We start from the raw sequence: 16,657 nt of genomic DNA, 5'->3' as shown, positions 1-16,657 counted from the left end.
CGTTACATACGGCACTTTGCTGAAATTGCTTCGCCTCTTCATGCCTTGACGAAGAAAGCAACTCCGTTTAGATGGGCTGATCGGGAAATTACAGCATTCAAAAAGCTCAAAGAAAAGCTAACTTCGGACCCAGTATTGGTGTTACCGGACCTCCGAAAGGCTTTTGTTGTCCAGTGTGATGCATGTGGAAGTAGCATTGGTGCAGTTCTCATGCAAGAGGGACATGTTATAACCTATGAGAGTAGAGTTTTGAAAGATGCTGAGAAGCATTTGCAGGTGTATGAGAAAGAGATGTTGGCTCTAATTCACGCTCTTTCTACATGGAAACACTACTTGCTTGGGGCTGATTTTACTGTACAGACAGATCATCAGACCTTGCGTTACTTTCTCACGCAGACTAAGCTTTCAGAGAAGCATATGCGTTGGGCAAACTTTTTGTCAATGTTTCACTTGCAGATTGTGCATGTGGAAGGCAAAAAGAATGTAGTGGCAGATGCTTTGTCACGCAAGCCACAGGTCTCTGCAGTTTCACTTGCTTATCATCATGAGCTTGATGAAATGAAAGAGCAGTATGCCCATGATGAGGACTTTGAAAGGTTGTATGATCAGATGTCTGAGGGTCAGCGGCATGAGCATTACACTCTTAGAGATGGGTTTTTATTGATGCATGGCAGACTGTGTGTTACCAAGCCATTGCGACTCAAGGTTATGATTGAAAGTCATGCTCCACCGTATGCAGGTCATAGAGGTATTGACGCCACGGTAAAAGCAGTGGAGACTTTCTTTTATTGGCCAACCTTGAGAAGAGATGTTGATGCCTTTGTGAGGCAATGCATCGTATGTCAGAAGGTAAAGTTTGACCGTCAGAAGACACCAGGGTTATTACAGCCTTTACCTATTCCGGATAGACCTTGGGAGAGCATTGCCATGGATTTTGTATTTGATCTTCCACACGGACACAAACGGGAAATGATGGCATCTGGACTATCATATGTAGGTTCAGCAAGCAGGCACATTTCATTCCCGTGAGGAAGACAATTAAAGTGGACCATATGGTGAAGTTGTTCATGGCGAACATCTTGGCTTGCCTACGTCTATCATTAGTTACCGTGATCCACGGATGACGAGTTTGTTTTGGAGAGGGTTGTTTGACAACATGGGTACAACTCTCAAGTTTTCATCGTCATTTCATCCACAGACAGATGGTGAGTCAGAAGAGGCTAACTCTACAGTGTTGGATCTTCTCAAATGTTATGTATCAGAGCATAAGCAACAATGGGAAAAATATCTTCCTTTGGTGGAGTTTGCATATAACAACACTGTACATAGCTCGACAGGCAAGGCGCCTTTTGAGATTGTAGAAGGAGGGAAGAAGGTTCCGCCCATTTTGCATACAAAGGATAAGATCTTTGAGGCTGATCAGTATGTGGAGAGCTTGGATGAAGCTTATCGGAGAGTTAAGTTGGCCCTCCAGAAAACTCAGCAGAAGCAAAAGAAAGCCGCAGACCGTCACAGACGTGATTTACAGTTTGCATTGGGTGATTGGGTTCTTTTGCGCTTTGAAAAGGCTAGACTCAAGAAGATGAAGGGTAAAGAGCGCTTATTCCCTAAGTTGAGTATGCTATATTATGGGCCTTTTCAGGTTTTGAAAAAGATTGGTGAGGTAACCTATCGTTTGAAGTTACCAGATCACTGGAGGATTCACAATGCTTTTCACGTGAGTCTTCTTAGACCTTTCTGTGGGGATGTGCCTGAGGATGTATCAGATGAGGCTCAGCCGGAAGTTGAGGAACTTGATGAGGTTCTGATTCCAGAGCAGATACTGGCACATAAAGAAAGGAAGGTACGAGGTAAAGTTTCCCGTCGCTATCTTGTGAAGTTCAAGAACTATTCACCGATGGATGCGAAGTGGATGGAGGAAGGTAACTTAACAGATTCACCTCAGGTTTTGCAGCTTTATCTCGATGCCTTTGAGTTAGAGCCGACTCTTATTGTGGCTCATTCACGTTCAGTAGAGCATGGGTCTGGAGCATTACCTGATGCTCAAGAGGGGGGTAGCACCTCCACTCCCTTGATACAGACAGGCTCAGATGACATCTAGAGGTCGCTTGGTGCAGATTTTATCTCACCCGAAGGTACTGAGGCTGACAGTACATCTGTTTATGGGACTTCTATGATATATGTGTACTAGTCACATGGAGATTGTTGTGGATATGTATGGTTCACAGTGGTATACAACTTGAACTATTACTATGCCATTGGTTTGCAGTGAATATTGATACATGTGTATGGCTCAGAGAGATTGGGACGCTGATCTTGCCATATTGTATATTTCACTTTGGATATTTTGATGCATCACCAGAATGCAATTGAGGACGCTTGCCATTTTTCAAGAGGGGGGTATGTCATGGCCCTGTGAAAATGGAACAGTACAAGTGTGGGCATGGTGGTTGCAGAGTCAGAATATTTTATGATTCACATGGGGGGTGCCCGGACAGAGTTTAAGATGTGTGGACATCCCTAGGTGTGAAGGGGGGAACTAGAAACATTAAACTCTAATGTTTATTAAAGTTTGCCCCTAGGCCTTAGTGGCCCTAGGAACTTATTAAAGTTTGGGGCCCTAGGGATTAATTTGGGGAAGAGGGCCACTTTTGGAGTGCTTCTCTCTCCTCCCTCTCTCTCTAGCTTTTTGGGAAGGGAATCGTGGAGTTCTTGAAGCGCATGTACACAAGCGTGGAGAAGTGGAAGGAAAAGGGTGACTGCTGAAGACTCTTTGCTGCAGTTTTCCCTGTGCAAACCAGCCGTACAGCCTGTACGGACAGGCTGCAGGCACTTCCTTGGTCCACGCTACACACAGGCGGCTGTTAAATTCTGCTGGATTCTCTGCGCACATGTCTGGTCAGGCTGTACCAGCAGGTACAACAGCAGTACAGTACTGTACGGCTGCCGTACAGTGTACGGGCAGCCAGGTACAGCAAGTACAGTTGCTGCAGGGGTGTAGACAGGTGCTGGACAGGCCTGGTTACTCAGATTCAGGCGACCAGAATCAGGACAGCCGACTGTTTGTGCAAGTACAACTCTTGGCACGTATCCCGAGGTGGTACAGACGGGTACAGTGCTGATTTTCAGATCTGTATTTTCAAGGACAGCATAAGAGTGAACATCAGGAGGAGGATACAGGCAAGTACAAGCACACGTGTGAAGCAGGGTTGTGGATACAAGTGCCTGCAAGTACAGATTGGTGCTGTTGCTTCCTCCAGTGTTGTTTCACGAGCTGAACTTGGTAAGCTCTGTTTCTGTTCATCTATCTCTATTTCTACTGCTTGATGTCTGTTTTGCAGATATGTGTTATCTGGCCCCTTGTGAGAGGAGGGGTATGGCAGATTGACAAGGGTTGAGATAGAGTTTGGACAGCACATGTATGTTTGAGCTGAGAAGATGTATCATGCACTTGAGTTATGCCAGATGTATGCCCATGGCTGGCCTGCTTAGTGATCTTGGCTGATCAGAGGGAGGCACAATGTGTTATTTGGAGACACAGATCTGTGTGCATAGATCCTCTGTGGTGAGAAGGATTTTTGGGCCGTCAGATTGGATATACAGGTGTAAACTCTTGGCTGATCTTTGTGTTGTACTCAGCCATTCATATTATTATAATTGAATAAAGAAATACCGCAAGGGGCGCCAAGCTTTGGGGCCAACAGGTGTCGCTGTGTTTTCAGATTTGGGCACTCTAGCTCCAATCTGCTTTGTTTTATCATCCAGACTACAAGTGGACGGGTGACTGCTAGTCTACCGCACTCTGGTTTTCCATCAAAGGCCGGTTTCACATACATACATACATATATATGTATGTGTGTGTGTGTGTGTGTGTGTGTGTGTGTGTGTGAATATATAAGGACTCTCTCTAGATTTATAACATCATAAGGGCCCTCTATGAAATGCATTGAGGCCTTCAAATAAAGCACTTTTTTGCAGCCTCATTTTGAGTGGTGTAAAAAGAAAATTAATTGCTTAAAGGTTAAAGGAAAAGTATCCCGGCTATAAAAAACTAAGTAAGTAGAAAATAAAATCATTAATTCAGTTAGAAGATTCTCTTTATGCATAGAGAGAAAAGGTGAAGGGTTGCAAAAGTGATTGGCTCTAAATTGGTGTACTCTCAAAAGATATATGTTTACAATAAGGTAAAGGAATAGGGGGTTACCACTCCACCCTAGTTAGAGTTTCATTTTTTGCATTGTATTCCAGAATTGTAACCAAGAATATATCTATGTGAGCCAAATGCTTCAGGGGTCCCCAAAAAGAAGCTCTTGAAGCACTAAAATGGTATGTATGTATGTATGTATGTATATATATATATATATATATAGGGTTAGTGAGTTAGATGGGTGGTCGGCCACTTTGGCCTTTACCCCAACAACCTCCCACTTAAAGGCCAATGTGCCTTTAATGGAGACATGTTAGTAATATTGTTTTAATTTACGCTAAGCGTAAAGTGTTATTAAATGGTATTTAATAAGGTTAAGTATATATATATATATATATATATATATATATATTTATAGTTATATATTTATATGTATATGTATGTATGTATGTATGTATGTACATACATAGAGAGAGAGAGATACAATGAGAGAGAGAGAGAGAGAGAGAAATGAAATGAAATGATATATTAACATCTTCAAAAGGCCAAAGTATATGTATGTATGTATGTATGTATATACATACATACATACATACATACGTACATAAAAATATATATATATATATATAAGATTTTGAGGCTGAAGACCCAACCTCCCCATATCAATGAGGTTGGTCGATATGATGGTAGCTGTGTAGATACCCTTACAGCTATTGTAGAGGTCCAAGCTTCTATTGCAAGTGTAGCTAACGCTCCCGAGTGTAGCCTCTCAGATGCAGAGTTTAAAAGATTGCAGGAGGAGATGTTTGGACCTCGACTGCCAAGAAGCCAGGCACCTCCAGATATATATATATATATATATATATATAGCTCCGTTTATACTCACAGCATTTTGTTATGGGGAAACCTTAGAAGTACACACATCCATGCAGGAGGGTGGCCGGTTTGATGACAAGAGCTTATAAACAGAAGAAGGTCATGCCGGGGGATTATAGCCGACACCTCCACTCGGAGCTGATTACACATAAAGAAAGCAAAGGGCTAAAGGAGAAACCATACCTTGCAAATGGGTAGCTACTTACAAGGATTGCCTACCAAGCTCTGGGGATGATGGAGGAGCTACCCAAGCCCATCTCCCAATCGGAAAAGCATATGGGATGGGCAAACATTCTCTCTATGTTCCACTTTAAGATTGTGCATGTGGAAGGCAAAAAGAATGTTGTGGCTGCTGCGTTATCAAGAAAACCACAAGTTTCAGCTTTGTCGATTCCTTATCATCATGAGCTTGATGACATGAAGGAACAATATGCAACTGATGAAGATTTTGCAAGAATCTTGGAACAGTTGCAAGATGGACAACGCCATGAACACTATCTCCTTAGGGATGGTTTTATGATGATGCATGGTAGACACTGTCACAGACCCGTGACAATGTCACGGGTCTGTGATGACAGACTATGCGTCACTAGGCCATTGTGACATAAGGTTATGGTAGAAAGCCATGTCCCATCGTATGCAGGGCATCGTGGTATAGATGCGACAATGAAGGTGGTTGAGACATTCTTTTACTGGCCTACTTTGAGGAAAGATATGGATGCCTTTGTGCGAGCAGGCGTGATTTGCCAGAAGGTCAAGTTTGACAGGCAAAAGGCACCAGGGTTATTACAACCATTGCCTATTCCAGATAAGCCATGGGAAAGTATAGCTATGGATTTTATCTTTGATCTTCCAAGAACGCCAACAGGGAATGATGGTATATGGACCATTATTTGCACGTTTAGCAACACAGGCTCATTTTATCCCTGTCAAGAAGAAGATAAAATTTGATCAGATGGCACGATTATTCATGTATAATGTGTTTAAGTACCATGGCATGCCACAGTCTATTGTCAGTGATCGTGATCCTCGTACGGTGAGCTTATTTTGGAGAGGCTTGTTTGAAAATATGGGCACTACGCTCAAGTTTTCTTCTTCATTTCATCCACAAACTGATGGACAATTAGAAGGGGTTGATTCGACTGTCTTAGATCTGCTGAAATGCTATGTGTCAGATAATAAGAGTAAGTGGGAACAATATTTACCCATGCTTGAGTATGCAAATAGCAATACGGTGCATTCGTTAACCGGCAAGGCACCTTTTGAAATTGTTGAAGGTGGCAAAAAGGTTCCTCCTATCTTGCACACAAAGGATAAGATTTTTGAAGCAGACCAATATGTTGAGAACATGGATGAAATGTATAAGAAAATCAAGCTTGCCTTAGGGAAGACTCAAGCAGAGCAGAAAGGGGCTGTTGATCGTCACCGACGTGAACTGTTGTTTTCACATGGTGATTGGGTACTCTTACGGTTTGAAAAGGCAAGGTTAAAGAAGATGAAGGGCAAGGAAAGGTTATTTCCCAAGCTCAGTATCTGCTACTAAGGACCTTTTCAAGTACTTGATGAGATCAGTGATGTTGCTTATAGGCTAAAATTGCGTGACACTTGGAAGATGCATAATGCATTTCACGTGAGTCTTCTAAGACTCTTTGTGGGTGATGTGCCAGAAAAAATGCCAGATAAAGATCAACCAGAAGTTGAGGAACTTATCAGATCTTAGTACCTGAGCAGATTTTGGCACATAAGGAAAGAAAAGTTAAGGGAAAAGTTGCACGACGCTATGTGGTGAAGTTCAAGAACTATCCATCTATGGATGCAAAGTGGATGGAAGAGTATGAACTTTTGGAGTCACCAAATGTATTGCAGATTTACCTTGAGGCTTTTGAGTTACAACCCACGTATGCCCCAACTCAACGTGTTCAAAAGAGGGGTCATGACGGAGCTAGCACATCATATGTAGATACGAATTCAGTGCAATAGAAGTATACATCGTTCTACAAGTGTTAACGTTACAATGCTCACTTCTATGATAGATGGAAATGACAAAAGTATGAAGGTTTCATTAAGTCATTTGTATCTACGCTTCATGACCTTTGTTACAGACACATGTGATGATAAAGAGTGCTAATCACACTTAATCATCTATGGCATGTATATTTGGCATGCAATGGAGGACGTTTGCGATTTCAAGAGGGGGGTATGTCACTAGGCTGTGGCAACCACTAACCTTAGTTGTTGGTTTCTTTCTCTTGATTTTCATTAAATTTTTGGGACCCTCTTTTTGAAGTCACAAATGGCCTATGGCCACTGTGAAACGGCCAAGGGCCGAGAGTTTCACTTGTAGTAGTAAAGGCCAGGCCGTCGGGCTAGTCGACACTGAATTCCAACCAATAAAAGGATGGCTAGGCTCAGTTTAAAGTTGTTTAGGCCCCGTATGACTTTAGAAGTTGGTGAGAATTAAAAATTAACTCAAAAGAAGTAAATTGGACACTTGTTAGTCGGACATGTATTTCAAGGACACCTCAGCTTCAAAAATGCGCCAAATTGAAGAGGAGAGAGAGGGGGCTGAATCTTATCACTTGGTGTTGTGTGTGTGAGTAGTGGGTGCAGGTTCACAGCTTTAATGGAAAGCTTGCCTTCCCCTTTGTCTCATGTAGTGCGATGATTCCATTCTCGTGCACCTCTCTTCCCTTATGAATACATATTTGTGATGCCCTGCTTAAGGGCTTTCCATATGTATGTACAGTTGTGTTTTTTATGCACGTTTGCCGAGGCAAGAGCTTGATCAAGTACTGGATTAGCTAATTGCTAATCCCCCGCAGGTACACGTGAATTTGGAGAGATTTTGTCACAAAAACGGAAGCGTACTTGAGACTTATTCAATTATTAATTGCACAAAAGAGAGAGAGAAGTTGACACATCATTGGGGACCAGAAGATGGTGTATTAGCACCTTGCCAAAGTAGATGCTCTAGCACCTTTGCTTGAAGAAGATGAAGAACGCAGTCAGTTCTAAGAGAAGAATTCTCTTAGTAGTGGGAAAGCTATGCCCTAGATGAGCATACAGCCCTAGAAGATCACATCTTCTAGCAGTAAGAGGGATATTCTCTCTCTCTCAGTTAGAACTCCCCTAGAATAGGGGCATACATAGAAGATATGGGACGGGCATGTGCCCCGTTTTTGTGCTTGTAAAAGAATTCCCCTTAGTAATAAAGATAATCTTTATGGGGGGGGACCAGCTCATCTTCTGGTCCATCATTGCCCATCTTCTGGTCCTCAATGATGTGTCAACTTCTCTCTCTTTTGTGCAATTAATAATTGAATAAGTCTCAAGTACGCTCCCGTTTTTGTGACAGAGTCTGTGCTCCAACATGCATCCTTGCAAAGGCTCCCTTTGCTCTTATGTGAAGCCTTTGAGAACCATCTTCTGGTCCCCAATGATGTGTCAACTTCTCTCTCTCTTTTGTGCAATTAATGATTGAATAAGTCTCAAGTACGCTTCCGTTTTTGTGACAGATTTCACGCGAGAAATCTTGTCCAATTCAGAGGGCAATTAGTCCTAGAGGTGCGGGACCACGAGGGGTTGCTATGGATGCAACCGGCACGCGAATTGGAGCCCGAAACAGTGAATTACAGCTTACTGTGTTTTTCTGCAGGTTTAGGGTTTTGCCCCTTTTCGATGCCTAATACTCCCAGGAGCTTCGGGGTAGCTAGGGAATTGTCAAACATGTGTTTTGGTGCATTTTAGAAGCTCAAAACAGAGAATTCAGCTTGCTGTAATTTCTCGCCAGGGTTGAAAAAGTGCTCGAATTGGTGAAGAAAGTCACCTACAAGATGGGGATTTTGTCCTAGGCAAGTTCTACTTCGGTTATGTTGTCAAAATCGGGTCAGAAATGTGAAATTTCAGCCTTAGGGATTTGGGACAGCTTGTAGATCTTTGCAGGTTTATCTTTCCAACTGACAATAAAGAAACTGCGAGGGGCGCCAACCTTTGGGGCCAACAGGGTGTCATTATCTGCTTGGAAGTACTCTAGCTCCCAGGTTGTGTTTTGTTTAAAGTTTAATAGTGTAAAGATCGGGTGAAAGCTAAAGTCTACCGTCCTCTAGCGAGTCTACGGGCCGGTTTCACACCCCACGGTATATTACAAAGATTGTTTTTTGAGCATCTCCGCGGATGGATTTCTTCAGTGATGTGGATACATGGATGTATATATGCCTCACGGTGCTAGAGTCGCTATTGGTGAGCTGAGACTTATCATTACATTAGCTCGAGGTTGAGGTAGGTAGGGCAACACGGATTCCGAGAGTGGAGAGGATTTGTAGATTATGCTAGGAGGTTGAGAGTTAGGAGCACTATGTATGCAAATGTAGAGCGTATGATGACATTAGAAAGCGATACTTCCAACACCAGAAAGAGGCATTACCACGGACCCACCCTATAGCGAGAGGCAATCAGCAGTCACAGCTCACCGAATGAGGCCTACACTATTACACCTACTCGGATGTAGGAGGGGGTTAACACTTTAGCGGGCTGAGGGCCTACGAGCTAGACGGACACCGAGAGTGCTAGGTTATGACCTCGAGGCTACATCAAGGCTTTATCAGGGGGAGATTATAGAGATTCGGGCTTGTGATCAACATCACATCCAGGAGCGGATCGCTCACCTCCATTAACATTCGGAGATCCTACTTTAGGGAATTTTTACCTCGCCATCGTATATGTATCATATATTACACCCTCATCATGGCACTGGATGAAGCTAGCCAGACGTGCACTGTATTCTTGTACACCTTGCGCGTAAAGCTTGCGTACTGAGCCCTTAGCATTAGTGCTCCATCCACCACATGACCCCCTCCCGCCGAGTAGTTTACTACTTCATAGCTTTGTTCATTTTTTAATTGATTTTGTTACGTTATTTTGTATTGATTTGTCTCGAAGGCCAGGTTCAACCTCCAGCAGACGTTAATACAACTCTCTCTCTCTCTCTCTCTCTCTCTCTCTCTCTCTCTCTCTCTCTGTGTGTGTGTCACAGACGAGCGCGTGCTAACTAAAGAAATCACGCCTTTTTGACTAAGATAATAAGATATTATGAGCATATGATGATAGATAAAACTTAAGAGTGAGAGAGAAGGGATTGAGATTGCACTAGGGACCAGAAGATTGGCTGGTCCCCCCCCTTAATGATAATGATATTAAGGGGAAAATGTTTACAAACACAAAAGAAGGGGAAGATGGCCCAGCCACTACTTCCACTCTATCCACAAGAGAATGAAAACAACACATTCAAGAACTTAGACTATGCACATAGCCCCCAGCTATGGCCTAGTCCTTTGGTGCCCAGCACCGCTATTGCTAATGCGAGAATTGAATGCCCAGCATTCAACCGTCTTGCTTAGCAAACCTAGAACCTAGTGCAAATTTACTTTAAATGACTTTTAAGTCATTTTTAAAGGTAGTTCCCACCAAATTTGGTCCGCCATTTAAAGTTAACCGGCCAAATTAAAATAAATGGCCTAGAGCGGTCTAAAATGATCCAAAAGTCATGGCGACTGACAATCTGATCATGCACATCTCAACACATGATTAGAGTGCTTCACAGGCATCATGACCATTATCTAAACTTACTATTTCGGGCGTCCCCGAATGCAACTAACACAGAAAATCCACAAACATGTATCAAATGCATGAATCACATTATGTATGCACTGCTTTCTAATAGAGTCCCATCTTTACTTATGTGCTTGTATCTAGTATCTGGCTCTCCAAGATCCAGCAGATACTTTCTATTTCTAGTACTTGGCTCTCATAGATCCATCAAGTACAGTACTTGGCTCTCGCCGATCCATCAAGTATTTTCTATAGCTTTAAAGCATCGCCGGGCTACTAAAATGCTAGGGTCCCAGACCCTTAGGGTTCCAAACCCTTCTACTCATGGATCCCTGATCCATGTCTAGGGTCCCTGACCCATTAGGGTTCCAAACCCTACTATTCACTTTTGGCTCTCCCAGATCCATCAAAAGTGAAACCTAAAATACACTTTAGTTAATGTTCACCAATAATTTAAAAATTACATAGAAAGTGTATTTAGCAAAGTTCCATTACAATGTGGCTAAATTAGCTAGTTACAGCCAAAAAGTAACAGCAATCCAAGGCTCAAAAAGCTAAAAACATCAAGAAACACGAGGACAACGCTGAGGACTGAACAAAATCTACAAACCATCACACAATCTACAAAATCTACAAACCATCACACATGATGAAAACTGGTTAAAGTCCAAGATGGTTCCTGAGGGGAAGGAAGATGGAGCTCATCTGCAAGATCCATTTAGCTTAATGGTGTCCAAATAGACCCAACGGCTGTTGTAGTAGTGTCTATTTGGCAATAGTGCAGACTTTTAGATCAAAGGAAATATGGTCATTCTGTAGCTAAAATTTCCTCGGGAAAACTCCAGCACAGGTTCTTTGCCCTTGAGCTTGCATTGTTTCTACTTGGAATGCTTCCAGATCCATTGGGATTCGACACAGAAGCAGATTATTATGATGAAGAATGCAACTTGGAAGAGAAAACCTGTGGAAGGAGTTGTACAAGCAGAAGATTATAGCAAGGGTTCTGATAAAGCCAAGAGTAACATGCATACACCATGGCCAGGAAATAGCAGCAGCTTAGGGACTAAGATTTGGTGGGGAACAGTGTGCTTGGAGGCTCTTCTCCACCATTCTTCAGACAAGATCCCAGCTTGCGCACTTAGCAATCGATTTGGAACTGTGGCACCACAAAGTAGCAAGGACACAGAGTTCTCGCTCCACAAGTTAGCGCTACTCAATGCTTGGCAAACATGAGGTCACATGAACCCTAATCTGGGAGGGCGAACCCCTTCACCACAATAACATAGCGTGACCTGCCCTAAAAGCAAAGAAAGTAGCTCTCCTCTGCATCCCAGATTAGGTATGGAAATCCCTCTCCTTGCTTGCTTACGTTATGTGTGTAAGCTCTGCTGCTCACATTGACATAATTCAATGATATGCACTATGAATTGGACATTTGTGTTGTGTGTGTAAGCCCTCTAGCTAGGGCTTTTGTGTTTTGGGTATGCCCTCTCGCTACCTGCGATGAGCATGCATGCGAGTGCATTGGAGCTATTTGTTATCTCTTTTGCTAAAGAGATGGGCATGCTAGGAGTCTCCTTTTCTGAAGAGAAGGCACAAAAGCAAACCTTGTAGACAACTTGCTTGGTACAGTCCACTGCTGGTAAACAGGGTGAGCGCAGCTCTTGCCAAAATTTCATTATCTAGTTTCTGTCATGTTCATCAACCTAGTTTTGAAGTTTGCAAAAGGACAACTTGCTCTGCCAGGTTCTGGATTATAAGACCCAAGGTACTCATGCTTTAGCTTAACTGTCCTGTTCTCAAATACTGGCAGCATACGCAAGGGATTTTATGGCCAAATAGTGAGGCAAGGCAGCAACAACAGATCTCAAGGCTTGATGAGGATATCATTTCAGTTGTCAAAATGTGATAAAACACAAAATCTGGTCACAAATCTCTGCTGCTCACATGCACCAGCAGATCCCAATGGACCACACAGAAACCAGCAGATCCCAGCTGGACTGTCACCAGTCAATCACTGCACACAGAAACTCTGATTGGGTAAGCTCAAAAACATTTGAACCCCATCTGCCAGACAACCAACAAGTCATTGCCATGCCCATGACAAATTCCCTCAGCGCACCTGTAGGCACCATTCTCACATAGCAAGACCGAAGACAAAAAATTGCACAATGAAACTTTAGCAGCAGGAACTACATGTTTACTTTGTCACAGCAACAATTAGAGGGCTGCCTGCCTCATGGGCTGCTGCTGGCTCTGAATTCATAATAGAGAACTTGCAGGACCAGTGACTTTGACACAACAACAATTAGAGGGATGCCTACCTCAAAGGCCACTGTTGACTCTGAATTAACAGGAACTTGTAGGACCAATGATGACTGCACCTACACACATTGATAAAGTGCACGTACACACATCTATAGACTGGAAGTGGAAGAGAGGTTGACACCATGCACATAATCATTGCTTGTGCCATTAAAATGCACACAGACTTGTATCCTTCCCAAGAAAACAATCATAGGCAGGCAGTGGAAGAGAGGGTGATATCCATGCACGTGAACTATGCTTATGCCATTAAAATGTACAGAACACATCCATGCACCCACCACATGCAAGCATTGGCATCTAAGTTTTGTTACAACAGAGGCTAATCAAAGCTAGGCTCATCAAAGCATTAACAGCAGAAAAACATGTTCATGTGGATTCACAAACCGTTTGAAAAAACACCAAAGGTTCATTAAAAACAACTGATAAAATTAAACATAAGTGTAGAATCCACCTTCTTGAGAGAACTTGAATCTTGATCCTCCTGGAAATCATCAATTTGATCTTCTAAATCCTAGACTAGAACGCAATGTCAGATCAGCTACCATCATCCATGTGGGCAAGCTTCTTTCATTCAAAAAAACTTTGCAATTACTAGGAGTTGTGTGGCATCAAAACTAAGGGTGAGACAAGTCTATTTTGCAAACTCCACATTCCCAGTTTTACAAGACTTCAGAGCAGCATTTCAAGACTAGAGCACTCTGGTATTTGCCTGATCGTCTCTTTTGCCACACCTAACTAGCATGTACAGATCAACTAGATAGATGTGATGTTGAAGACTTGGAGTACTGCCACGGTCTTTGCTCATGGCATCAAACACTATCAGGCTCCTCATGGCGTAACACAATGGTGGGCCAACCAAAACGACATAGGAGGGAATAAGGGTAGAAGCAGGGTTATAGTATACACCTAAAAAGAATAAAAGTTAATAAATAGCATTGGGAAAATCTTATGTTCCTCTTTAAAACTCACCTTGTCAACTGTGTGCAACCTTACCCTACGTGATGCTCTGATCAATGACAATTTACTATGCAGCCAGCCACCTAGCAACAATCTGCTGGTCTTGGCACTATATTGTACAAAAGCTACCAGCTATTCTGTCTAGATACTTCTGATAATGTCCACAGATATCAGCCACCCTTCCCACCATGAAGCAGTCAAATGCATTCCACTCCAATTTTAATAAATACGTTGAAACCATTAAAGACACTTCCAATGTTCAAGAAATGCCTCCAGACAAACTCACTTTACACAAATGAGCCAACTAGAACTGCAAGCAGCATACAAAATGCATTTGTAGTTTATGAATTTCAAAACCATCAAAAGTATCCCTACCTGGAGGGACTACTATTACTGTGCTACAGAGAGCTCACCTAACAATAGCTGCTCCTTGGGAGTAAACATGGAGCGTTCTGCAACCCCTATGCTGTGCTCAATAGAAAAACCATGCAAACAAGCTATATGGTAGGCTCAGCTAGTAGAAAATTAGCTGCGCAAGCGTGCTCCAATCTGACGAATGACCTTCACTTATATAGGCACTGCTGCAGCCAGAAATGGATGGAGAAAAGAACGCCATGAAGTTCTGCAGACGACAATGGCGACACCGAAAGCAAGCAAAAAGAATTTTCCTTTACCAAAAAGAAGTGATAAAAGCTCCATAAAGCGTGTGATTCCTGCAAAAGAAAACCCAAAAGCAACGAGGACAAAACGAATTTAAAAAATAGCAAAAAAAACCATTTCGGCGTGTAATAATGCTTGCTGAGATCCGTCTGCCCTAAAAAATCTAGACATCAGAGTTGAATACATGGCCATCATCAGAACTCCAAAAGGAGATCACTAGTTTTATATAACCAATCCTCGACATTGTGCAACCTCTCTCCGACCAGAACGAACTTTCTATACATGATTCAACCGTGTCGAGCTATTTCAAACTGCAATTTCTTCTCCTTACAAAAAACTCTGGTTCTAACAAACAAAAAAACAGATAAAGGTATTTTTCACTATCCTATAACCTTCACAGATAATATCAAAGGACTAGCCACAAAAATGGTGTTGAAAACTACACCAAAACTTGTCGGACCAAAAAGTTGTGATGCAATCACATATCGATCAGCCATAAGAAGCCTTGATGATGCAAGTATTGGAGACTCTCAAACCCTTCGGGGCATTCTCTAAAGACCGCATTGAGGAGACCCTGATGGTCAAAGAGACCATGAAAAGAAGGGGAGAGAAGATATGCTCCCAACATGGCTCCACTCTGTAGAGAGAGACTGAAGTGTTGGAGAGCAACGCATATGTCACGCTCAAGCTGGGTTAGCTTATAGAGCAATTTGCTGCTCTTTGTTAAAGACAGATGTCCAGCAGGTGGATGCCTATACTCGTCAGCATTGCTACATAATACACTTCTTGTCACTTCTCCCACTGCAAAATGTGTGAAGGCCCCCCTTGGGCTGGGGACTCCTGTCGGGAGGGTGGCCCTTAAAAACAAGTCAACCTCGCCCTCATCGGGTAGAGTGCGTGCCACGACCTCCTTATCCTTGAGCTTACCACAACGGGAAGTTAATGCCTCCAGGGATGCCTTCCTGGGGTATGGTAGCTTCAGCCTTAAGATAGGCTGGTGCACATGACAATCAGGATACATCTGCTGCACAAACAAGGTCAAACTCGCCCGGCATGCCCTCTCCGCAATCGATGACACGGCGTCATGTAGATCTTCAAGATTTTTCTCTACATTGTCCAGCCTCCCCTCTACATTTTTCAGCCTGTCATCAATCTTTGCAATTCTGGGCATCATCATAACGATAAGCTCCTTTGTAGTCTTGCCAGAACCTTTGCCCTTTATCACATTCTTCCACTCCGCATCCTCGTCTTTCAGTAGACCATCCTCAATTGTGGCTTTTCCTTGCGTTGCAAACTGACCAAGCTCTTTTATTGCCTCGTTCCATAGTGGTTTGATTGTTTCGGCCTTCATACCTTTCTGTAAGCTCATCTACAAAGACAGTTTCTTGGAATACAAAATCCTTGCCTTCAACTTGCAGATTGGGGAACCAAATTTTAGGCACAGCCCCTGCCGATGAGGGCAAGTTCCTCTCAGGATAAACTTTGCTATAAGCTGCACCATTGAAACAGATTAAATTCTCACCCTGCACTAGATTGATGAACTGCTCCTTGCTTGATGTGAAGATCCTGGCCTTCCTCATCGAGTATATTTCCTTCCTGAGATCCCTGTACTCCACCTTTTGCTGGCTACCTGACCCTTCTTCCTTTTTCTCTTCCTGCTGCTGTGCTTCTAGAAGAGATTCTTCCTTTTTCTCTTCCTGCTCTGCTGGTGTCTTGCCGCTTTCTCCACCTCTGGTTGCTGGCCGCCTGCCCCTTCTTCCTTTTTCTCTTCCTGCTGGTGCGCTTCAATAAATGACAGGACCTCATTATTCTGCTGCAACATGGCAGCCCTCAACTCTTCATGTTTAGTTGAGGGCTCATCAACAAGCAGATAATGGTGAAGGCTGAAGGCCGACCCAGCAAATGCTGAAACATCAGGCCACCACACGCCATCAACACTCTGTGGAGCCAAGAGAGGAGGCTCGTGGGGTTTGGCGATGTAACAAAGGAGTTTTTGTTCTTTGATCAACGCCATAAACACTTCTTTGGGCAACGTATTGCTTGATTTGTCTCTCATGTCACCGAAATTTACCATTTCATCTG

The sequence above is a fragment of the Cibotium barometz genome, chromosome 50 (genome assembly GCF_041138505.1).
Source record: "Cibotium barometz isolate CiBa-2024 chromosome 50, ASM4113850v1, whole genome shotgun sequence".
Classification (NCBI taxonomy): Eukaryota; Viridiplantae; Streptophyta; class Polypodiopsida; order Cyatheales; family Cibotiaceae; genus Cibotium; species Cibotium barometz.
The sequence above is the reverse complement of the archived record's forward strand: the minus strand, read 5'-3'. Positions refer to the sequence as shown.